Source organism: Oncorhynchus gorbuscha, linkage group LG01 (genome assembly GCF_021184085.1).
Source record: "Oncorhynchus gorbuscha isolate QuinsamMale2020 ecotype Even-year linkage group LG01, OgorEven_v1.0, whole genome shotgun sequence".
Classification (NCBI taxonomy): Eukaryota; Metazoa; Chordata; class Actinopteri; order Salmoniformes; family Salmonidae; genus Oncorhynchus; species Oncorhynchus gorbuscha.
In genome coordinates this window covers 93,278,374-93,305,200 of record NC_060173.1, presented here as the reverse complement: position 1 = coordinate 93,305,200, position 26,827 = coordinate 93,278,374, and the positions used below count along the sequence as shown (strand labels likewise).

The following is a 26,827-nucleotide window of genomic DNA, read 5'->3' as shown; positions in this document are numbered from 1 at the left end:
GCTTCCGGGATAAACTTTCTTTTCAGATTCCACAACGATTCTTCAGTTCACCGCACTCCCTCTTTTTTAAAACCTTTAACTAGGCAAGTCAGTTAAGAACACATTCTTATTTACAATGACGGCCTACCAGAAGGCAAAAGGCCTCCTGCAGGGACGGGGGCTGGGATTAAAAATACAAATATAAAACAAAACACACATCACGACAAGAGATATTTAAGACAACACAGCACTTACTCATCTTTGTAAGTCACCTTGATTTTTCACCTGTGTGTTTTATCAGTTTCTTTATGAAAATATTTTGCATACTAAATGACAGTAGCCAAAGCAAAGGGCTATAGCAGCACACAAGTCGACTACAAATGCATGCTGGGCCGGCGTTGCCCTGAGCTCGTCAAGTGAGCGCAATTGGAGAGAAACTGGAGCGGGCGAGAAGGACCATGCTCCCGACTTTGGGAAACTCGCTCCACTTTTCGATCTGTATGATTAAACATTCTGAACGTTTCATTTCACTGAATACACCCTGTGATCACATTAACTTCAAATGTACTGTTGTCAGATCGAGACACTTGAATTCGGTGTTAATTACTGATCAAGCATACTGTATAAAGTACATAATCATCATGAGTCACAAGATCACCAGAACAAATGTAGGCATGTTCAACCCATTTAACAGATCCCAATCATAGTTGTGACGTAAAACAATATGAAAAACCCTATGATGTATCTTCAATCAATTCATATGTTTGTTGTTTGTTGTCTCCTGACCCCTCCTGTCTCAGCGTCCAGTATTTATGCTGCAGTAGTTTGTGTCGGGGGACTAGGGTCAGTTTGTTATATCTGGAGTACTTCTCCTGTCCTATTCGGTGTCCTTTGTGAATCTAAGTGTGCGTTCTCTAATTCTCTCCTTCTCTCTTTCTTTCTCTCTCTCTCGGAGGACCTGAGCCCTAGGACCATGCCCCAGGACTACCTGACATGATGACTCCTTGCTGTCCCTGTCCACCTGACCGTGCTGCTGCTCCAGTTTCAACTGTTCTGCCTTATTATTATTTGACCATGCTGGTCATTTATGAACATTTGAACATCTTGGCCATGTTCTGTTATAATCTCCACCCGGCACAGATAGAAGAGGACTGGCCACCCCACATAGCCTGGTTCCTCTCTAGGTTTCTTCCTAGGTTTTGGCCTTTCTAGGGAGTTTTTCCTAGCCACCGTGCTTCTACACCTGCATTGCTTGATGTTTGGGGTTTTAGGCTGGGTTTCTGTACAGCACTTTGAGATATCAGCTGATGTACGAAGGGCTATATAAATACATTTGATTTGATTTTGATTTGAGTTTATCTTTAGTTCTTGATAAGGACAATTCAAATGTATTGCAATCCTAGACAAATTCAACATTTTAATAAAAAAATATTTAAAAAATCATTAAACAAGTTTATCACATTAACAATTCATATTCACAATTCAAGAAACCATTGCGGTATGACCAAACCATTACTTCCTTTGTCTGATCATCAACTTGTTGATTGCATAAAACATGGATATATTTCTGAGAAGGCATGGCAATCAATCCCCAGATTGGTTTATTGTGTGTGTGGGCTCCTACAGTAACATCCCAGATTAGTTGAGTGATTGTGTGTGAGGACTCAGGGCTACAGTATTCATTACCATCCCCAGTGTAGGTACCATTGAGAGATCAGATCATTCTCATCACCATGCTCCTCAGGCTGAGTGAGGGACAGTGAAGGCCTGAGTGATGGACAGAAGAGTCCCAGACACAAGTCCATCTTGTACATCAGTGGTGTTGATAATCCAGTGGTCACTTCTTGAGCTTGGCCAGGCCCATGAGGAGCTGATCCCTCCTCTCTCTTCTAGCAGACAGGTGCTGCGGGTCAGCTCACACGTCTCCTGTAGGGATACATCAGAGGGAGGGAGAAGATGAGATGAGTAGAGAGTAGTTTTAGCTGCTAGGATTTTTTTCTGCTGTTGGCCTGGTACAATATTTCCTTGGTTGGATACACTTGGATGCATTAAATTGGTCCAATTTGAAATATTTTCTCCTCATGCCCTCTCTGTAGCCCTGGAGATAGCCCTTCAGACCTGGGAGAGTGGACCATACATAGAGGGTTGACCAGACATTAAGGCAATGAGAAGATCTTATTTGTTACAGAAGTTCAGAGCAGCAAAATCAGATCTGTATGGTCTCACTATGACCGAAAATGAACATCTTCCAAGTACTTTAGTCATATTCTATAATGATTCTAGTAAGGGTTCTAGAGTTCTAGGGTGTAAGCATTTAAATGAGTAACTTGTTTCTTGGGTGTAAAATGCTATTCCCCATTTTCTTACTTCCAAGTTGAACACTGAATGTGTACATGGACATTACAGAGACAGACTAAAGCTAACATTTCAGTGTGATAACTGCCAGCTACATCCAACTAAGCTCTCTCACAGAGTTATGTTTTTGGTGAGAGAGATCTCACCTGACTAGGACATTTTCAGTGATCCTTTCTCTCCTCTCTTCTGCTTCAATAGTCTGAACAAAATAAGTGCATGGCTCCTTCAGTCTCGTGTTTAGCTTATAAAATGACGCTGCTTTCTGGTTTAAGGGCTTTTCTGTGTCCTAACTGGAAAGTATAGTCACTCAGCCAGAGCAAAGCAGAGAGTGGACCAGAGTGTTTTACAATCTGATTGGACTGGTTAGACTAGACGACCTACAGTCACAACAGGAATGGGCTTGAGTAACCTTTGGATGTTCTGAGCAACATGCTGTAAGTAACACATGCTACTGGTGTTTTTATTCCAAACAATGGGAGATAAGTGTATTTTACTACACTTACACAGGCCGATGTTAATTCATCACTTGAGAAGATGACCATAGACTGGCACAATAGGACTGGTGTAAAAAATGATTAAGAAAAAGGAAAACAGATAAAGGAGAATGTGTGAGTACTGTACAACATGTATTCCTCCCTGGCAATAGTGGTTTTAGATGACTTGTGTGAGGGAGTTCATTAATCTGTGTTGCTCAAAAGACATCTTTGTTCTGCCAAAGTGCTCTCTCACTCTCTGAGCACAGTGGTACAGCCAGAGCAAGGTTAACCTTTAGGTTTTCACACTTCCCTTTCATATTCTACATCTATATGACATCTCTCTCTCTCTCTCAAACACACGCACACACACCCCACCTTCCCCCAATATATGACTATATGGTAAAAGGGGACTGAGACATGTGAAGGCCACAGTTCCCCCTTTCTCTTCACAGATGTTCAGGGTCTAGCAGAGCGACCTCTTTGAACTCTAATATCACGGTCTGGTCATAAGCTCTGCCTCTCACACAACCATAATTGTACATGGTTAAATGTGCCACAATCACACAGGACAAAGAGGACCATATATAAATATGTATTCTTTGGGGACGGACTCTCTATGTGTAAGTCAAATGAGGAACTGACCTTCAGGTGCATTAAGGTGCATGGTTTCCATGGGACCAATAAAAGTGTAGCACATTCCCAGCCCCTCTGACATTACCAGGTCAATGTCCTTGACTGAGATGACACCATCCTGAAACGGTAGGTAGCAATTAACTCAGATTCAACAAAAAGGGCAAAAGTTTTATTTTTGTCCACCCCCCTCACTCAGGGTACCAAAGACACAGACAAGGGGTTATTCACCCTCAACGACACTCTTAATAAGCTTTCTACCTGCCCGACAAACAACCATCAGTCTGTCAGGAGGGCTGAGGAAGCAGCAGATTAGACAACCCTTCTCCTTTCATCCCAGCAGAGCACAGCAGCATTAAGGCTACTCCCACCAGATTGGGTTTCCCTAATCATCCCATTCTGTGTCCAAGGATAATGGCAGGGTACAGAGGAGAGGAAAGGCTGTGAGGGCAGTGCCAGGCCTGGGACAGGGCCTGCTGTTCCCCACTCAGATTACTGCTCAACAGATACTTGTTGGCTGACCAGGGGGAAATCAAAGCTCGGACACAGATATGGAGAGTAGAGGGAAAGGGGGACAGTGGCGTCTTTGTTCGCTTCCTGCAGGCCAATAACGGGCCCGTTATCTTGGTGTCGCGAGGCGGCGTCCAGGCGGGGAGCAGCCGTGAAAAGGGGCCTTTCCTCTGCTAATCACTGGGAGCTACCGGCTGCGTTCTCAGCCACTCTGCTTTCCGACACTGGCTTGGACTCAAAGGCCACGTTTTGTGTGTGTGTGTGTGAGAGAGAGAGAATGTTATTTAACATTAATATCAGTGACACTTCACTTGAACTCTCCTTCATTAGGCCTACATACGACTATAACACTCAGCTTTTTGCAACTTGTACAGCAATGACCAGGTAGACCTATGTACTTACAAGGCAACATTGTAATAACATTAATGACTTTATTATTTTGTGGGGATTCTCTGGGAAGCACCACTAGGTATCAGGTACTGCTGAGTTGAATTATTCTATGTAACCTAAGTGACTAGTACATTTCCATTGATTCCATATATTTTCCTACCAATTAACAATACAGCACCGTAAAATTCACTCTTTCAGAGTGAGAACAACAAAATGAGCTGTGTCAAAGGAGAGAACATGCAGAATAGACCAGATTTCCAAATTCTGACATCACAGCGAGCTTACATTGTCATGCACCGAGGCAAGGTGTGTATAAAGGATGATAACATGTCAACAGCTGAGTTGATGCTGGCTTTAAGATAAGCAAAGTATGTCAATATCACTACATGTTGATTGAGTAGATTCAGTTCGGAAATTGAAAAGACTGAAATATCTGCATTAGCGAATCGGCAGTAATTACATTTAAATTGACCCAGACTGGTAAATAATAAAATACCGTCTGAAATGTTGATTCCATTAGCTAGGTTTCCATACAAATGGCGACAGATTTTCATGTGAATATTCTAGAATCTCTATAAAAATAATATGTGCACTTCCCACCAGAGAGAGAGAGGGGGGGGTGAATGCTCAGAAGTGGAGGTAGCTAAGGGGAGGAAGGCTCACAACAATATCTGAAATGGAGCCAATGAAACGGCACCAAAAACATCAAAGATGTTGTTTCCATGTGGTTGACCCCACTATATTGACTCCATTCCAGCCACCACTAAGGTCCGTCTTCTCCTCAATATTCCCCACTGATGCTTGGTATGTGTAGTGCTATGCTGTTACAGTAGAACATGTACCTCCCATAGCCTTCCGGGTGTCTTTGTATGATGTGTGTGGGTAGCATGTATTTTGAGCCAGTACATACAATGTCTGAGATTTGTCAATGTGGCTTTTGGTACAGCACCAATGACAAAACCAAATAGAACAATCTTATGGCACATACTATGTAGAACAAAACCCATTTTCAATTTGACTTATTGCAGGTAAAAAGCTGTGTGTGATGATATAGTGCACATAAAAATAAAATTATCATGTACTGAATTTAAAAAAAATATATATATAGCATTTTCAACTCTACTGATGGTTTTGTCACAAGAAATGTGTATTATATAGTAATGGGCCCACTCTGGTCTCTACACATGAGCTCTAGCCAACAGCTCACAGATACAGTCTCGCCAACAGCTCGCAGATACAGTCTAGCCAACAGCTCGCAGATACAGTCTAGCCAACAGCTCGCAGATACAGTCTAGCCAACAGCTCGCAGATACAGTCTAGCCAACAGCTCACAGATACAGTCTAGCCAACAGCTCACAGATACAGTCTAGCCAACAGCTCGCAGATACAGTCTAGCCAACAGCTCGCAGATACAGTCTAGCCAACAGCTCACAGATACAGTCGAGCCAACAGCTGCTATTATATCAATATATATCAATATGATGCCTATTATATCAATATTTGCACATAAAGGTGTTGTTTAGAGCCATTTCATGCATTATTAATTTTACAGACACGAAAAGATCCCACCATGTCCAAATAACATGATTATTTATTCAATTGAACCGAAACTTTCTGTTTCCTGTTTCCACAACTGTCATGATTTTGGCCACCTAATGCATAGTTATAGTGGATCAGCCGGTTCAGCTGGTTCACCCAGAAGGCAGCCAGCCTCAAATGGAAGGATTTACAAATCACTGCCTGGCTCTGTCTCAGTGACTACTGACTACCTAGAGACAACATGAGTAGAGAGCAACAAACCCAAAATAAATAGAAGAGTAAAATCCTCAATGACATATTTGAGATTCATACAAATATTTGACCCAGATCGCTCTGGTTTTACCTGCACAACAGCCTTACAAGATCTTAAAAAGCTGAAAAACTGATCTCAATCTCTCATGACATATGGTGTATATAGATGACATGTATCACACTGTTATTTTCATCAGCTGGCATGATACACGTGACCAACACATCCTACAGTTCCATACTGTGTAGGTAGAGAACCATCCACTTAGTTTAAACTCCATCCAGGTCAGAGCATTTCAATAGTAACGGCAATGTGTCATTTGTCAGTAAAGAACCAAGGGTGCCCTCAGAGGTAATTTGGCTTCAGGGTACACCTTACAGCCAGCCAGGACACTCCAAACACTCCAAGGATCCAAGGAATGTCATAAAGACATGTGTCTGAGTTTCTACAGGTCCGTGTTAAGACGTAAATATCTGCACAGATGAGATGTATAGGGGGTGGGGAGTACAGCTCGCCAGCTTGTAGTCCTAAAACCTGGAAATGAGTGGCCTCTGGTTTGTTCAGCCATCCCTACGGGAAAAATTAATAGGAAAGGAATAGGGTTTTGGAATAAATGCCAAAACTAAGGTCTTAGGTTAACACAGGCTTAAGAGATATATGTTTTGTTCTATGAGATAATAGCAGTCAGTTAACATGACCTTTATGAATTATGAAGCCTTTGTGCATTTTTTATTACATAAGTTCTTCAAAATTCACAAAAAGTGACGTTAGCTGATGAAGATTATCTCCTAGAACAAAGCGTATAAGATCTCCTAAGCCTGTGTTTACCACAGACCTTATTTTCTGGGTTTATCCCAAAACCCTACAAAAACACCATTCATTTCCCCCATATGCTTTGTCCAACGAACCAATAGCAGAGTTAGTGCTTACAAAAACACACCATTACTATTTCTCTCTATGGATGTAACGTGAAGAGGCTCAGTTCCCTGCTCCGTTTCTCTGAGCTAAAAACAACACAGATGTTCTCAGTAGTGTGACCACAGCGCTTTGAGTGGAATGACTGAGCTCACAAGAGCTGTACCCTTCACTCTGAAGGCTCACTTAACCGGTCTGTGAGAACAAGGTAACTCTCTAAAGACACTACAGTGTTACATGCTAATGCAACATTAGAGCTAATCGACTGGGTCGGAATGTTCTGAGTGTCTCTGTGCATTCCACTGGGTTGTCATCTCTGTTGTATGAAGACAATGTAAGTAGAATAATTATTCTCTTGGGTAGAGGTTCATTGACTAAATGGTTTGTGAAATCAATGCTAATTGACATTGCCAAATAAGTGGCAGACAGTGACATGACAAAAGCCCCACTGAGGCGTTATTATTTTATGATTGAGAGGTTTCATGTCCAGTACTAGGCCAGATAAAGAGCCACAAAAGCAAAGCCGTCGTGACTGTGCACATTATCTGAGACTTCAGCACTTCTTACCGTGTACAGTACCAGTCAAAGGTTTGGACACACCTACTCATTCAAGGGTTTTTCTTTATTTTTACTATTTTCTACATTGTAGAATAATAGTGAATACATCAAAACTATGAAATAACACATATGGAATCATGTCGCAACCAAAAAAGTGTTCTCAAATATATATTTATATTTGAGATTCTTTAATGTAGCCACCCTTTGCTTTGATGACAGCTTTGCACACTCTTGGCATTCTCTCAACCAGCTTAATGTGGTAGTCACCTGGAATGCATTTCAATTAACAGGTGTGCCTTGTTCAAAGTTAATATGTGGATTTTCTTTATTTCTTAATGCGTTTGAGCCAAATCAGTTTTATTGGGACATGGTAGGGGTGGTATACAGAAGATAGCCTTATTTGATTTGTCACATGCCTCGAATAAAACAAGTGTAGCCCTTACCGTGAAATGCTTACTTACAAGCCCTTAACCAACAGTGCAGTTCAAGAAGAGTTAAGAAAATATTGACCAAATAAACTAAAGTGAAAAACAAAAAAGTAACACAATAACATAACAATAACGGGGCTATATACAGGGGGTACCGAGTCAGTGTGCGGGGGTACAGGTTAGAGGTCATTTGTACATGTACAGTGCCTTGCAAAAGTATTCATCCCCCTTGGCGTTTTTCCTATTTTGGCATTACAACTTGTAATTTAAACAGATTTGGATTTAATGTAATGGACAAATTGGTGAAGTGAAATTAAAAATATAAAACTTTGCTATAACCCCCTTTGCTATAAAGTCCCTAAATAAGATCTGGTGCAACCAATTACCTTCAGAAGTCACATAATTAGTTAAATAAAGTCCACCTGTGTGCAATCTAAGTGTCACATGATCTCAGTATATATGTACACCTGTTCTGAAAGGCCCCAGAGTCTGTAGCACCACAAACCAAGGGGAACCACAAAGCAAGCAGCACCATGAAGACCAAGGAGCTCTCCAAACAGGTCAAGTATAAAGTTGTGGAGAAGTACAGATCAGGGTTGGGCTATAAAAAAATATCCAAATCTTTGACCATCCCACAGAGCACCATTAAATCCATTATGAATTTTTTTAAAGAATATGGCACCACAACAAACCTGCCAAGAGAGAGCCGCCCACCAGAACTCACGGACCAGGCAAGGAGGGCATTAATCAGAGAGGCAACAGAGACCAAATATAACCCTGAAGGAGCTGCAAAGCTCCACAGCGGAGATCGGTGTATCTGTCCATAGGACCACTTTAAGCCGTACACTCCACAGAGCTGGGCTTTACGGAAGAGTGGCCAGGAAAAAGCCATTGCTTAAAGAAAAAAATAAGCAAACACGTTTGGTGTTCGCCAAGAGGCATGTGGGAGACTCCCCAAACATATGGAAGGTACTCTGTTCAAATGAAACTAAAATGTAGCCTTTTGGCCATCAAGGAAAACTCTGTCTGGCGCAAACCCAACACCTCTTATCAACATGAGAACAACTTTCAAAGCACTTCATGGCTACCGAAGTAAGTGCTACTTGTGTAATCATTTTAGGCAGGTTACCTTCGCTTCCTTGAGCACAGAAACTTATTGTGGTCTGCTTGAAACATGTAGGTATTACTGACCCAGTCAGGAAGAGGTTGCAAATGTCAGTGAAGACATTAAGTCCAGTAATCCATTTGTTACTGCGGCTTTGTGAATGTTGACCTGTTTAAAGGTCTTGCTCACAATGGCTACCGAGATCGTTATCACACAGTCATCCAGAACAGCTGGTGCTCTTGTGCATGCTTCAGTGTTGCTTGCCTCGAATTATGCATAAAAGGCATTTAGCTCGTCTGGTAGGCTCGCGTCACTGAGCAGCTCGCGTCTGGGTTTCCCTTTGTAGTCCGTAATAGTTTTCAAGCCCTGCCACATCCGACGAGCGTCAGAGCCAGTGTAGTAGGTTTCAATCTTAATCCGTATTGATGCTTTGCTTGTTGGATGGTTCATCTGAGGGAATAGCGGGATTTCTTATAGGCGTCCCGCTCCTTGAAAGCAGCAGTTCTAGCCTTTAGCTTGATGCGGATGTTGCCTGTAATCCATGGCTTCTGGTTGGGAGATGTACGTACGATCACTGTGGGGATGGTGTTGTGGATGCATTTATCGATGAAGCCGATGACTGAGGTGGTATACTCCTCAATGCCATTGGATGAATCCCGGAACATATTCCAGTCTGTGCTAGCAAAACAGCCCTCTAACGTAGCATCCGCCCCCCGTCTGACCACTTCCATATTAAGCAAGTTACTGGTACTTCCTGCTTTAGTTTTTGCTTATAAGTAGGAATCATATCATATCCACTCATATGTCAAATGGAGGATGGGGGAGAGCTTTGTATGCATCTCTGTGTGTGGAGTAAAGGTGGTATAGAGTTGTTTCCCCCTCTGGTTGCACATGTGACATGCTGGTAAAAATGTGATAAAACTGATGTAAGTTTGCCTGCATTAAAGTCCCCGGCCACTAGAATCGGCGCTCCTGGGTGAGCATTTTCTTGTTTGCTTATGCTTGGTTGAGTGCGTTCTTAGTGCCAGCATCGGTCTGTAGTGGTAAATAGACGGCTACGAATAATATAGATGAGATCTCTCTTGGTAGATAGTGTGGTCTACAGCTTATCATAAGGTACTCTACCTCAGCGAGCAATACCGCGAGACCTCTTTAAATATTAGACATCGCACACCAGCTGCTAATGACAAAAAGACACACACCTCCACTCCTCGTCTTGCAACACGTAGCTTCTCTGTTCTGCCGGTGTATTGAAAATCCCTCCAGCTCTATATTGTCCGTGTCGTTGTTCAGACACAACTCTGTGAAACATTGGATGTTACAGTTCTTAATGTCCCGTTGGTAGGATAATCGTAATCGTAGGTCATCCATTTTATTTTCCAATAACTGCATAACTTCTTCCACCAAGTAGAATTAATGTCAACAGAAGTTTAGTCGCTCACCTACGGATTCTTAGAAGGCACCCTGATCTGCGTCCTCTTTTTCTCTGTCTTTTCTTCACGCAAATAACGTGGATCTGGGCCTGTTCCCGGGAGAGCATTATATAATTCTTGTCGGACTCGTTAAAGGAAAAAGCTTCTTCCAGTCCGTGGTGAGTAATCCCATTTCTGATTTTCGGCCATAAGTGACAGTAGCAGCAACATGATGTACAAAATAAGTTTAAAAAATAAGTTACAGACAACGGGGAAAAAATGAACAAAATAGCACAATTGATTACGGCCATGTAAAACGTCAGCCATCCTCTTCGGCAACATTTTCCATCAAATCCATATTATCGCAAGAACAGCTCAAATAAGCAAAGAGAAACAACAGTCCATCATACTTTGAAGACATGAAGGTCAGTCAATGCGGAAATTTTCAAGAACGTTGAAAGTTTCTTCAAGTGCAGATGCAAAAACCATCAAGCGCTATGATGAAACTGGCTCTCATGGAGGACCGCCACAGAAAAGGAAGACCCAGAGTTACCTCTGCTGCAGAGGATAAGTTCATTAGAGTTAAAATCCTTAGAAATTGCAGCCCAAATAAATGCATCACAGAGTGACACACACATCTCAACACCAACTGTTCAGAGGAGGACGTGAATTGCTGCAAAGAAACCACTACTAATGACACCAATAAGAAGAAGAGAGTCGCTTGGGCCAAGAAACACGAGCAATTGACATTAGACTGATGGAAATCTGTCCTTTGGTCTGATGAGTTCAAATTTGAGATTTTTGGTTCGAACCGCAGTGTCTTTGTGGGACGCAGAGTAGGTGAACGGATGATTTCTGCATGTGTGGTTCCCACCGTGAAGCATGGAGGAGGTGGTGTGATGGTGCTTTGCTGTTGACACTGTCACTGATTTATTTAGAATTCAAGGCACACTTAACCAGAAAGGCTACCACAGCATCCTACATGCCATCTCATGTGTTTATTTTGCGCTTAGTGGGACTATCATTTGTTTCTCAACAGGACAATGACCCAACACACCTCCAGGCTGTCTAAGGGCTAATTGATCAACAATTACTATTATTTTTTTCACCTTTATTTAACCAAGTAAACTAGTTGAGAACAAGTTCTCATTTACAACTGCGACCTGGCCAAGATAAAGCAAAGCAGTGCAACACAAACAACAACACAGAGCTAGACATGGACTAAACAAGTGTACAGTTAATAACACAAAAGAAAAAAAGAAAGTCTATACACAGTGCGTCAAAATGGCGTGAGGAGGTAAGGCAATAAATAGGCCATAGTAGGGAACTAATTACAATTGAGCAAACTAACACTGGAGTGATAGATGAGCAGATGGTGATGTGCAAGTAGAAATACTGGTGTGCAAAAGTGCAGAAAAGTAAATAAAAACAATATGGGGATGAGGTAGGTAGATTGGGTGGGCTATTTACAGATGGTCTATGTACAGCTGCAGCGATCGTTTAGCTGCTCGTAGAATGTATGCACACATGACTGTAAGTCGCTTTGGATAAAAGCGTCTGCTAAATGGCATATATTATTATTATTATTATTATTATTATAGATAGCAGATGTTTAAAATTAGCGAGGGAAATGTAAATTTCCAGCTTCAGTGATTTTTGCAATTTGTTCCAGTCATTGGCAGCAGAGAACTGGAAGGAAAGGCAGCCAAAGGAGGTGTTGGGTTTGGGGATGACCAGTGAGATATACCTGCTGGAGTTCGTGTTACTATCGTGACCAGTGAGCTGAGAGAAGGCGGAGCTTTAGCAAAGACTTATAGATGACCTGGAGCCACGAAAATGTAGCGAGGGCCAGCCGACAAGAGCATACAGGTCGCACTGGTGGGTTGTAATAAGGGGCTTTGGTGACAAAACAGATGGCACTGTGATAGACTGCATCCTGTTTGCTGAGTAGAGTGTTGGAGGCTATTTTGTAAATGACATTGCCGAAGTCGAGGATCGGTAGGATAGTCAGTTTTACAAGGGTATGTTTGGCGGCGTGAGTGAAGAAGGCTTTGTTACGAAATAGGAAGCCAATTCTAGATTTAATTTTGGATCGGAGACGTTTAATATGAGTCTGGAAGGAGAGTTTACAGTCTAACCAGACACCTAGGTATTTGTAGTTGTCCACATATTCTAAGTCAGAATCATCCAGAGTAGTGATGCTAGTCGGGCAGGCGGGTGCAGGCAGCGAATGGTTGAAAAGCATGCATTTGGTTTTACTAGCGTTTAAGAGCAGTTGGAGGCCACAGAAGGAGTGTTGTATGGCATTGAAGCTCGTTTGGAGGTTAGTTAACATGGTGTCCAAAGAACGTCCAGATGTATACAGAATGGTGTCGTCTGCGTAGAGGTGGATCAGGGAATCACTCACAGCAAGAGCGACACTGGACCCGTTGATCTATATTTACTGAACTCTGCTGAAAAGAGTGAACAAGGCAAAGCAGAGAACTGGACCCTGTGGTATCCCTCTCTCTCCCCCTCCCCCCACTCTCTCGCTCTCTCTTCTCTCTAGAGACTGCCAGAGATCTGGACAACAGGCTCTCCGATTTGACACACTGAACTCTGTCTGAGAAGTAGTTGGTGAACAAGGCAAAGCAAGGCAGTCATTTGAGAAACCAAGGCTATTGAGTCTGCCGATAAAAATGCGGTGATTGACAGAGTCGAAAGCCTTGGCCACATCGATGAAGACGGCTGCACAGTACTGTCTTTTATCGATGGCGGTTATGATATCGTTTAGGACCTTGAGCGTGGCTGAGGTGCACCCGTGACCAGCTCGGTAACCAGATTGCACAACGGAGAAGGTACGGTGGGATTCGAAATGGTCAGTGATCTGTTTATTATCTTAGCTTTTGAAGACTTTAGAAAGGCAGGGCATGGATATAGGTCTATAACAGTTTGGTTCTAGAGTGTCACCCCCTTTGAAGAGGGGGATGACCACAGCAGCTTTCCAATCTTTAGGGATCTCGGACGATACGAAAGAGAGGTTGAACAGGCTGGTAATAGGGGTTGCAACAATGGCAGTGGATCAATTTAAAAAGAGAGGGTCCAGATTGTCTAGCAGCTGATTTGTACGGGTTCAGGATTTGCAGAACATCTGTTATCTGGATTTGGGTGAAGGAGAAGCTGGGGAGGCTTGGTCAAGTAGCTGCGGGGGGTGCGGAGCTGTTGGCCAGGGTTGTGGTAGCCAGGAGGAAAGCATGGCCAGCCGTAGAGTAATGCTTATTGAAATTCTTGATTATCGTGGATTTATCGGTGGTGACAGTGTTACCTAGCCTCAGTGCAGTGGGCAGGAGTGGGGAGGTACTCTTGTTCTCCATGGACTTTACAGTGTCCCAAAACTTTTTGGAGTTAGAGCTACAGGATGCAAATTTCTGTTTGAAAAAGCTAGCCTTTGCTTTCCTAACTGACTGTGTGTATTGGTTCCTGACTTCCGAATTAGAGTGATGAGTGCTGTACCAGATGTCCTGGCCTCCACAATCACCCGACCTCAACCCAATTGAGATGGTTTGGGATGAGTTGGACCGCAGAGTAAAGGAAAAGCAGCCAACAAGTGCTCAGCATATGTGGGAACTCCTTCAAGACTGTCGGAAAAGCATTCCAGGTAAAGCTGGTTGAGAGAATGCCAAGAGTGTGCAAAGCTGTCATCAAGGCAAAGGGTGGCTACTTTGAAGATTCTTAAATATGAAATATATTTGGATTTGTTTAACACATTTTTGGTTACTACATGATTCCATATGTGTTATTTCATAGTTTTGATGTATTCACTATTATTCTACAATGTAGAAAATAGTACAAATAAAGAAAACCCCTTGAATTATTAAGTGTGTCAAAACATTTGACTGGTACTGTAATTCTGATCTTGGTTTTCTTGTTTAAATGATTAGTGCAACAATAACTAGTGCTTTCTCTGGGAAACTCCTTGCAAAAATAGCTTTCTTTCTTCTGATATGGATGACCATGATAGGGAAGTGTCCGTGTCACTTCATGGAAAATCTTTATAGTCACTTTTCACATCATACAGTCTAGGGTTCACAACAATAAATACTTCACTTTCCAAATCAAATTAATTTATGAAGCTCTTTTCACATCAGCAGATGTTACAAAGTGCTTATACAGAATCCAGCCTAAAACCCCAAAGAGCAAGCAACTCAAAGGTAGAAACACGGTGGCTAGGAAAAACTTCCTAGAAAGGCAGAAACCTAGGAAGAAATCTGGAGAGGAACCAGGTGCTTAAGGGTTGCCAATCCACTTCTCTGAGAGCTATTTTTAAAATTATTTTACCATTACTTCACTAGGCAATTCAGTTAAGAAACAAATTCTTATTTACAATTATGGCCTACCCCGGCAAAACCCTAACCCGAACGACGCTGAGCCAATTGTGCATCGCCCTATGGGACTCCCAATCACGGCCGGTTGTGATACAGCCTGGAATCGAACCAGGGTATGTAGTGACATCTCTAGCACTAGATGCATTGCCTTAGACCGCTGCGCTACTCGGGAGCCCAATGGCAATGGTCTATTTGCATAAAGGCCTACCGCAGCTCTGATTGGTTATGCCACACTGGTCTGTGTAGAGTAGGGCAGAGTCATGCATTTCAATGCAATAGAATCCTACTCCAATGTGTTTTGCCTACAACAAAATCTCTTGCATAGTTCGTTTTGTTTCGGTATGTTGCATTGAAAGTGGCTAAAATTACGTTGATTTGATCATAATTCCCACAGTAAAGGAAAACATTGATAGTGTGTACTAATGGGGAAAACACTAGAAAGTTGAGTTTAGTTCAATCTCCTGCTTATCTGCCAGGGCTGATATTTCTTCTGCACGGAAGTCCCAGGGAGCTGCGAGCCCATGCACAGTTTAGAGTGAACATTGCCTAGTGCCTCGCTTTTTTATGTTAGAATTTGGAAAAACAGGGTGGTTGAAAACAATATGGTGGTTGTGTATGGGGAGTTTCACTCGTCCAGCACTCTCACACCGTCAATGCAAATGCAATTGAAAATTAAATCAAACACTTCATGAGAGCCCCGGCATTCAGAGTTTGAGTGGAATAAGATCACCTGTTGAGCAGCAAGGGCCAGCTCCTCATAGTTTATTGACGCATTGAATAAGTGTTCCTGTTGTGCATTTCTATATGCTATGCTATGCAATTGCATTACAAAAAAGCGTTTTGATGGCCTCTATTAAAAAGAGGAGGATCCCATCAGCTTTCTATAGGCAAAGCATACTATATTAATTTCTCAAATTTCCATATATAAAGCACATTACTTCGCTTTACAACTGGAGTAGCCTACCTGGCTGAACCACAGGAAAAGCATCTTCCATTTGCTATTCAAGTGCATACGGATGACATACCAGGCTGTATCACCGCCTGGTACGGCAACTGCTCCGCCCACAACCGCCCACAAGGCTCTCCAGAGGGTAGTGAGGTCTGCACAACGCATCACCGGGGGCAAACTACCTGCCCTCCAAGACACCTACACCACCCGATGTCACAGGAAGGCCAAAAAGATCATCACGAACAACAACCACCTGAGCCACTGCCTGTTCACCCCGCTATCATCCAGAAGGTGAGGTCAGTACAGGTGCATCAAAGTGGGGACCGAGAGAATGAAAAGCAGCTTCTTTCTCAAGGCCATCAGACTGTTAAACAGCCATCACTAACATTGAGGGGCTGCTGCCAACATACGGACTCAACTCTAGCCACTTTAATAATGGAAGAATTGATGTAATAAATGTATCACTAGCCACTTTAAACAATGCCACTTTATATAATGTTTACATACCCTACATTACTCATCTCATATGTATATACTGTACTCTATACCATCTACTGCATCTTGTCTAAGCAGTTCAGCCATCACTCATTCATATATTTTTATGTACATATTCTAATGAATTCCTTTAGACTTGTGTGTATAAGGTAGGTTGTTGTAAAATTGCTAGGTTAGATTACTTGTTAGATATTACTGCATGGTCAGAACTAGAAGCACAAGCATTTCGCTACACTCACATTAACATCTGCTAACCAAGTGACAAATAAAATTTGATTTGGAACCTGCTCATGTTCCGATAGATGGTTGATAATGGGCCATTCTAATTCAAAACTAATTTCAACATATTGTTTAGTATATATAAAGACAAGATCAAATTCAGAATAGTCTGAATGTCTAGCCCATAGGCCTATATATTTTGCTAAGGTTTGTATCACAACTAAAGTGGCCAAATAACTCCAAATGTAGCTTACAGGCCCAAGTCCCCTGGAACATGGATGGAGAGCCCATAGCCTACAGAGCCTACTGAACATGGAACATGGATGGAGAGCCCATAGCCTACAGAGCCAACTGAAACGTGTTCTTATAAGCCCAGTCATTGCGTAATCGCCTGTGAAAACAGAGTTTTGACTGGCCACTTTTTAATAGTGGATCCCAGCCTTCTCGTGCTGCTACATTTATTGCTCAATTCCTAAAAACGACAAACGTTGTAGCCTACCTCGCATATTAAAAAAGTAGCTGCACGTAACGTGGATGACTTTCTTTTTTTGTGAACCAGTCCAAATAAAAAATAATGACACACATATGAAACAGTAAACTATATGTAAAGAGCAGATTAAATTGAAAAAGAGCCATTCCCTTTCATGTAACTTTTTTCAAATAATAATTTGTTGCATCATGCAGCCTTAGAATCTATTAGAAATCAAAACATATAGCCTAATGTTTGTATCACAACTTAAAGTTGCACAAATAACTCTAAATTAAGCATATAGGAGGACCTCAATACAGAATAGCCACTCGACACAGGAGAGACACTCGACACTGCATATAGCTCCCTCGGAAATCGTTTGGGGAAAAATATATTTTCTATTTTACTCAGCTATGTTAAATTGTATTGTTCTTACTATAAGATAATATAAAATAATGCCGCGGGAATTATAATCATATCTTGCCTGCTAAATGAACTAGTGTTGCCCACAGCCATATGACATAGCCAGATCAGGGCCTACCTAACATAAGGCCTAAAATATATAATGGATTCATTGTGACAATGTTGGCTATTTGAAATGGATTTAGACTTTTTTATATATAAATGTTCCAAAGGTTCACATCAGTGGCTTGTAGACTATGTGTTTAGGTTAATTAACGGTCAATTACCGTGAGACCGGCAGTTATCTGCATGACAATCACCAGTTGACAAAATGTCATGACAACCACAGCCCTATACACACACCCAGGGTATGTTCTTCTCTGTTGGACCAGCCACAGCCCTATACACACACCCAGGGTATGTTCTTCTCTGTTGGACCAGCCACAGCCCTATACACACACCCAGGGTATGTTCTTCTCTGTTGGACCAGCCACAGCCCTATACACACACCCAGGGTATGTTCTTCTCTGTTGGACCAGCCACAGCCCTATACACACACCCAGGGTATGTTCTTTTCTGTTGACCAGCCACAGCCCTATACACACACCCAGGGTATGTTCTTCTCTGTTGGACCAGCCACAGCCCTATACACACACCCAGGGTATGTTCTTCTCTGTTGGACCAGCCACAGCCCTATACACACACCCAGGGTATGTTCTTCTCTGTTGGACCAGCCACAGCCCTATACACACACCCAGGGTATGTTCTTCTCTGTTGGACCAGCCACAGCCCTATACACACACCCAGGGTATGTTCTTCTCTGTTGGACCACATTACTCTGTGATCCATAAGCAGGGCTTAGCTCACAAATCTCCCTCTGTGAAGGCCTCTATGAAAGGAGTGGTACTGAGGTAAAACCATGGGGGGATTAAACAGTCACCACACACATACGTGCACATGCACACAAATCAAATCAAATCAAAATCATCAAATCAAATTTATTTATATAGCCCTTCGTACATCAGCTGATATCTCAAAGTGCTGTACAGAAACCCCGCCTAAAACCCCAAACAGCAAGCAATGCAGGTGTAGAAGCACGATGGCTAGGAAAAACTCCCTAGAAAGGCCAAAACCTAGGAAGAAACCTAGAGAGGAACCAGACTATGTGGGGTGGCCAGTCCTCTTCTGGCTGTGCCGGGTGGAGATTATAACAGAACATGGCCAAGATGTTCAAATGTTCATAAATGACCAGCATGGTCAAATAATAATAAGGCAGAACAGTTGAAACTGGAGCAGCAGCACAGTCAGGTGGACTGGGGACAGCAAGGAGTCATCATGTCAGGTCGTCCTGGGGCACGGTCCTTGGGTTCAGGTCCTCCGAGAGAGAGAAAGAAAGAGAGAATTAGAGAGAGCATATGTGGGGTGGCCAGTCCTCTTCTGGCTGTGCCGGGTGGAGATTATAACAGAACATGGCCAAGATGTTCAAATGTTCATAAATGACCAGCATGGTTGAATAATAGTAAGGCAGAACAGTTGAAACTGGAGCAGCAGCATGGCCAGGTGGACTGGGGACAGCAAGGAGTCATCATGTCAGGTAGTCCTGGGGCATGGTCCTAGGGCTCAGGTCCTCCGAGAGAGAGAAAGAAAGAAGGAGAGAATTAGAGAACGCACACTTAGATTCACACAGGACACCGAATAGGACAGGAGAAGTACTCCAGATATAACATACTGACCCTAGCCCCCCGACACAAACTACTGCAGCATAAATACTGGAGGCTGAGACAGGAGGGGTCAGGAGACACTGTGGCCCCATCCGAGGACACCCCCGGACAGGGCCAAACAGGAAGGATATAACCCCACCCACTTTGCCAAAGCACAGCCCCCACACCACTAGAGGGGCATCTTCAACCACCAACTTACCATCCTGAGACAAGGCTGAGTATAGCCCACAAAGATCTCCGCCACGGCACAACCCAAGTGGGGGGGGGGGGGGGCAACTCAGACAGGATGACCACAACAGTGAATCAACCCACTCAGGTGACGCACCCCCTGCAGGGACGGCATGAGAGAGCCCCAGTAAGCCAGTGACTCAGCCCCTGTAATAGGGTTAGAGGCAGAGAATCCCAGTGGAAAGAGGGGAACTGGCCAGGCAGAGACAGCAAGGGCGGTTCGTTGCTCCAGAGCCTTTCCATTCACCTTCCCACTCGTGGGCCAGACTACACTCAATCATATGACCCACTGAAGAGATGAGTCTTCAGTAAATACTTAAAGGTTGAGACCGAATTTGCGTCTCTGACATGGGTAGGCAGACTGTTCCATAAAAATGGAGCTCTATAGGAGAAAGCCCTGTCTCCAGCTGTTTGCTTAGAAATTCTAGGGACAATTAGGAGGCCTGCGTCTTGTGACCATAGCGTACGTGTAGGTATGTACGGCAGGACCAAATCAGAGAGATAGGTAGGAGCAAGCCCATGTAATGCTTTGTAGGTTAGCAGTAAAACCTTGAAATCAGCCCTTGCTTTGACAGGAAGCCAGTGTAGAGAGGCTAGCACTGGAGTAATATGATCAATTTTTTTGGTTCTAGTCAGGATTCTAGCAGCCGTATTTAGCACTAACTGAAGTTTATTTAGTGCTTTATCCGGGTAGCCAGAAAGTAGAGCATTGCAGTAGTCTAACCTAGAAGTGACAAAAGCATGGATTAATTTTTCTGCATCATTTTTGGACAGAAAGTTTCTGATTTTTGCAATATTACGTAGATGGAAAAAAGCTGTCCTCGAAATGGTCTTGATATGTTCTTCAAAAGAGAGATCAGGGTCCAGAGTAACACAGAGGTCCTTCACAGTTTTATTTGAGACTACTGTACAACCATTAAGATTAATTGTCAGATTCAATAGAATATCTCTTTGTTTCTTGGGACCTAGAACAAGCATCTCTGTTTTGTCCGAGTTTAATAGTAGAAAGTTTGCAGCCATCCACTTCCTTATGTCTGAAACACATGCTTCTAGCGAGGGCAATTTTGGGGCTTTACCATGTTTCATTGAAATGTACAGCTGTGTGTCATCCGCATAGCAGTGAAAGTTAACATTATGTTTTCGAACAAACCTTCCCAGGTAAAGGTAAACTCGTCTCTCTGGCCACAGAAGGACTGTGTCTGTATGCGTGTGTGTTTAAGCCTCAAGGCGATGATAAGGGTGGAATTTCAGTGGTTAGCTAGTTGGTAGGAGACTAATGGAAGAGAGGGTAAAGTCAATAAGGTTCTCTAATACTTCTTTAAGACTGGACAAGGAGTGGACTGCAATAAAATATAGTGTTGCAACCTAGAGATTAGAACCTGAAGGTTACAAATGTTACTGTTGGATAGGATAAGTAATCCCTCTCACCCCCCCCTTTAAGATTTAGATGCACTATTGTAAAGTGACTGTTCCACTGGATGTCATAAGGTGAATGCACCAATTTGTAAGTCGCTCTGGATAAGAGCGTCTGCTAAATGACTTAAATGTAAATGTAATGTAAATGGATGGGTCATTCCCTTGTGCAAACACCAAAAGTACTGGCCTTGGACAGGGAGCGAGCATCCTGTTCCCTATGCTGTGCAGTGCTCTGGCCAAAAGGAATGGGATTAGGGCGCCATATTGGACACAGCCTTGGTGTTTGGGGTAGTGCTGTACTGACCGGTTGAGATATGATACAGCGCTTCCGGTTCTGGAGCCGGGAGAAGACGTTGCTGGGCAACAGGCCGGAGGTGGAGCTACTGAGGATCACGCCCTCTCCCACATGACTCTCCACCACCTGAAAGACAATCTGCTTGTCCTCAATCTCCTCAAACACACTCTCCTGTACACACAGAAACACACACACACACGTTTGTTTAGCAGAGACAATGTGACAGTGAAGTTAACACATTTTCCCATTGCAGTGGCAACAGATCTTCAGTGCAACATTATAAACAAATATTAGGACATACAGAAATACAAAGTAAAGGCCGATGAGAACAAAAATGGTGTACTTTCAAAATATTCATTTTTTTGCTGGAAAAAATGGTTCTTCACACAAAAAACAGCTTTCCGAGCTACTTGCATATGGCTGTGTCGTAAACTAAGTTATGGCACATGATCTGAGATTCCAGACACAACGTGTCACATATACTGAACATAAATATAAATGCAACAAGATTTTACAGTTACAGTTCATATAAAGAAATCAGTCCATTTAAATAAATTCATTAGGCCATAATCTATGGCTTTCTCATGACTCAGAATACAGATATGCATTGGTTGGTCACGGATACCTTTCAAAAATAATTATGGGGTGGATCAGAAAATCAGTCAGTATCTGGTGTGACCACCATTTGCCTCATGCAACGCAACACATCTCCTTCGCATAGAGTTGATCAGGTTGTCAATTGTGGAATGTTGTCTCACCAATCTTCAATGGCTGTGTGAAGAGGAACATGCTGTCGTACATGTCGATCCAGAGCATCTCCAACATGCTCAATGGGTGACATGTCTGTTGAGTATGCAGGCCATGGAACTGGGACAATTTTACCATCCAGGAATTGTGTACAGATCCTTGCGACATGTGGCCGTGCATTATCATGCTGAAACATGCGGTGATTGAGGTGGATGAATGGCACGACAATGGGCCTCAGGATCTCATCACGGTATCACTGTGCATTCAAATTGCCATCAATAAAATGCAGTTGTGTTTGTTGTCCATAGTTTATGCCTACCGGACATTCCTGCATTCAGCATGCCAATTGCACGCTCCCTCAAAACATCTGGGCATTGTGTTGTGTGACCTGCACATTTTAGAGTGGCCACTTATTGTCCCCAGCACAAGCATTTAATCAGCTTGCCACACATGTCAGATGGATCGATGATTTTGGCAAAGGAGAAATGGTCACTAACAGAGATGTAAACAAATTTGTTCACAAATTTTGAGAGAAATACACTTTTTGTCCGCATGGAAAATTTCTGGGACTTTTATTTCAGCTCATGAAACCAACACTTTACATGTTGCGTTTATATTTTTGTTCAGTGTAGTTCTACGACGTGATATTCCTATAAGACAACCTATTTCTTAAAGTAACTGCCCAGTGTTTCCAGATTTCTATGAAATATGGCCTATAATTACTTTACAAAGAGTGAAATAGTTTTCCTTTACATTTCTTAAATTAAGTTTGTTAAAAAGCTGATTTTCTGTGTTGGAATGGTGTTGGTGTACTCCAACAACAGAATGGTCATAAAAAATATTCACGCAAGTAGACCGCTTATTGGCTGGCTCATCCTCCTCTAGACCGCTGATTGACTAGCTCATCCTCCTCTAGACCGCTGATTGACTAGCTCATCCTCCTCTAGACCGCTGATTGACTAGCTCATCCTCCTCTAGACCGCTGATTGACTAGCTCATCCTCCTCTAGACCGCTGATTGACTAGCTCATCCTCCTCTAGACCGCTGATTGACTAGCTCATCCTCCTCTAGACCGCTGATTGACTAGCTCATCCTCCTCTAGACCGCTGATTGAATAGCTCATCCTCCTCTAGACCGCTGATTGACTAGCTCATCCTCCTCTAGACCACTGATTGACTAGCTCATCCTCCTCTAGACCGCTGATTGACTAGCTCATCCTCCTCTAGACCGCTGATTGGCTAGCTCATCCTCCTCTAGACCGCTGATTGGCTAGCTCATCCTCCTCTAGACCGCTGATTGACTAGCTCATCCTCCTCTAGACCGCTTATTGGCTAGCTCATCCTCCTCTAGACCGCTGATTGACTAGCTCATCCTCCTCTAGACCGCTGATTGACTAGCTCATCCTCCTCTAGAACGCTGACTGACTAGCTCATCCTCCTCTAGACCGCTGATTGACTAGCTCATCCTCCTCTAGACCGCTGATTGACTAGGTCATCCTCCTCTAGACCGCTGATTGGCTAGCTCATCCTCCTCTAGACCGCTGATTGACTAGCTCATCCTCCTCTAGACCGCTGATTGACTAGATCATCCTCCTCTAGACCGCTGACTGACTAGCTCATCCTCCTCTAGACCGCTGATTGACTAGCTCATCCTCCTCTAGACCGCTGATTGACTAGCTCATCCTCCTCTAGACCGCTGATTGACTAGCTCATCCTCCTCTAGACCGCTGATTGACTAGCTCATCCTCCTCTAGACCGCTGATTGACTAGCTCATCCTCCTCTAGACCGCTGATTGGCTAGCTCATCCTCCTCTAGACCGCTGATTGACTAGCTCATCCTCCTCTAGACCGCTGATTGACTAGATCATCCTCCTCTAGACCGCTGACTGACTAGCTCATCCTCCTCTAGACCGCTGATTGACTAGCTCATCCTCCTCTAGACCGCTGATTGACTAGCTCATCCTCCTCTAGACCGCTGATTGACTAGCTCATCCTCCTCTAGACCGCTGATTGACTAGCTCATCCTCCTCTAGACCGCTGATTGACTAGCTCATCCTCCTCTAGACCGCTGATTGGTTAGCTCATCCTCCTCTAGACCGCTTATTGGCTAGCTCATCCTCCTCTAGACCGCTGATTGACTAGCTCATCCTCCTCTAGACCGCTGATTGACTAGCTCATCCTCCTCTAGACCGCTGATTGGCTAGCTCATCCTCCTCTAGACCGCTGATTGACTAGCTCATCCTCCTCTAGACCGCTGATTGGCTAGCTCATCCTCCTCTAGACCGCTTATTGGCTAGCTCATCCTCCTCTAGACCGCTTATTGGCTAGCTCATCCTCCTCTAGACCGCTGATTGAATAGCTCATCCTCCTCTAGACCGCTGATTGACTAGCTCATCCTCCTCTAGACCGCTGATTGATTAGCTCATCCTCCTCTAGACCGCTGATTGGCTAGCTCATCCTCCTCTAGACCGCTGATTGACTAGCTCATCCTCCTCTAGACCGCTGACTGACTAGCTCATCCTCCTCTAGACCGCTGATTGACTAGCTCATCCTCCTCTAGACCGCTGATTGACTAGCTCATCCTCCTCTAGACCGCTGATTGACTAGCTCATCCTCCTCTAGACCGCTGATTGACTAGCTCATCCTCCTCTAGATCGCTGATTGACTAGCTCATCCTCCTCTAGACCGCTGATTGACTAGCTCATCCTCCTCTAGACCGCTGATTGGTTAGCTCATCCTCCTCTAGACCGCTTATTGGCTAGCTCATCCTCCTCTAGACCGCTGATTGACTAGCTCATCCTCCTCTAGACCGCTGATTGACTAGCTCATCCTCCTCTAGACCGCTGATTGGCTAGCTCATCCTCCTCTAGACCGCTGATTGACTAGCTCATCCTCCTCTAGACCGCTGATTGGCTAGCTCATCCTCCTCTAGACCGCTTATTGGCTAGCTCATCCTCCTCTAGACCGCTTATTGGCTAGCTCATCCTCCTCTAGACCGCTGATTGGCTAGCTCATCCTCCTCTAGACCGCTGATTGACTAGCTCATCCTCCTCTAGACCGCTGATTGACTAGCTCATCCTCCTCTAGACCGCTGATTGGCTAGCTCATCCTCCTCTAGACCGCTGATTGACTAGCTCATCCTCCTCTAGACCGCTGATTGGCTAGCTCATCCTCCTCTAGACCGCTTATTGGCTAGCTCATCCTCCTCTAGACCGCTTAGTGGCTAGCTCATCCTCATCTAGACCGCTGATTGGCTAGCTCATCCTCCTCTAGACCGCTGATTGACTAGCTCATCCTCCTCTAGACCGCTGATTGACTAGCTCATCCTCCTCTAAACCGCTGATTGGCTAGCTCATCCTCCTCAGGGAGATGACATCATGTTCTATGAGGAAACAGCAAGCATTCCTGAAACGGTCTGAGATACAAATGTTTTTTTCTCCTATTTATGCTTTGGCCACAAATACAGGTATAGGGTGAGTCAACAACATTATTTCAATACAGAATATTAACTTTTAAAAGTGACATTTTGACTGGGCAGTTACTTTAAGACTGAAAAGGAATATTGGGGCATGATCATGTTTTTACTCCATATATATAACGACTGTGCGACTGTCTTTGTTTTCATAGCTTACAGTTTATACCCCTTTAGGCAGCACCTCGACAACGAAATACTTTTTCTCTGGGTATGTGCCAGCTCATGCTTTTATTAGACTGAAAATGTCACATCTACAATGACTCCGGAATGGTGGTTAACAAAATATGTTTCCCAGCTATCCTCATGATCCCCAGTCACAAGAGGGTTATGTACACTGCTGACATTAGTGTTTCAATACAAATACAAACCACATTGAAAAAAACATGACATGATTCGATGTGGTCATCGCTTCTTAATTAATTAATACAGAACACTGCTTTTGCTTAGTCCTGTTATGTATCGCTCATCACAATCATATGCACAGACAAATGTCTTGAAGACCACGATGCTCTCTACCTCACAATGCTCTTTCACCTTCTAACTAAACTAACCAGCTTGGATATACTACACAATGGCTGCAGGGCAGCTTAACACCTCCACGTATTTCTCTCTAAGCCCTGATGGCTCTCTTGTGGGCAGGTAAGGTAAGGTGTGTTGGCCAGTCACCCTTGCAATGGTTACTATGTCTTCATATTCATATTATTATAAGTCTTAAGCGGGAAAATGATTATAAAGCCTATTCATCCAAAATAAGGTTAGAATCAAAGTAGGAGTGAACTGCTGCTGTCAGTGAGGAAATTAGCAGTTTTTGTCCTTTGAGCGAGGAGCGTTTGGAAAGGACGTGGAGTGCCGGAGCGTTGCACCACTTAATGAGCGGGATTTCCGACCTCTCAACTCCGCTCACATTCTCTGATTGAGATGCATCCTAGCGAAGTGTTATTGCTATTTCAGCATGAAAGGGCATTTTCCTCAAAGATGATACTCATACCAGTCAGCCTACTGTACCTGGACGAAGAAGGCTCCCGCTAGTGCCTGAGGGAGGTCGTGCCTGCTCAGTAGGGCGGCTGCTCTGAGGCACTCAGCTGACCCCTCAGCATGTGCGCTTCCTGCAGCTCCTCAAGCTGTTTCCTGGGCCACCACACAAGGAAACTGGGTTAACACACACACTCGCAGGCACACCCACAATCCAACATTAGCGGTTTCACTAGACTGCATCGTATACCTGACGGCCTTTATGTAAATACAATGACAGTCAATAACAGAGAAACATCAAACTGAAGTGAAACCACAGGGCACATATCTGAACTCAGTGTAAACATGAAGAGAACTGAATGTTACCAGGTTGGTTCTCGAGCCAACAATTTATGCACTGATGCATTCCCCATGCGTTCGAGGCTGTTTTTCATACTGTCATTTCAAAGTGAAGTAACTGGAAACTTTACACGTAAACATGTCTTTCCGGTAGCTCTACGCTGAGGCGAGTGGTATGAGGAGTTGTTTC

At 43.6% G+C, this 26,827-nt stretch overlaps 1 pseudogene; it reads right to left on the bottom strand.

Moving 5' to 3' along the window:
* Nucleotides 1-1,675: 1,675 nt before the first annotated feature.
* Nucleotides 1,676-26,450, bottom strand: LOC124046207 (annotated as a pseudogene).
* Between the last annotated feature and the right edge of the window lie 377 nt (nt 26,451-26,827).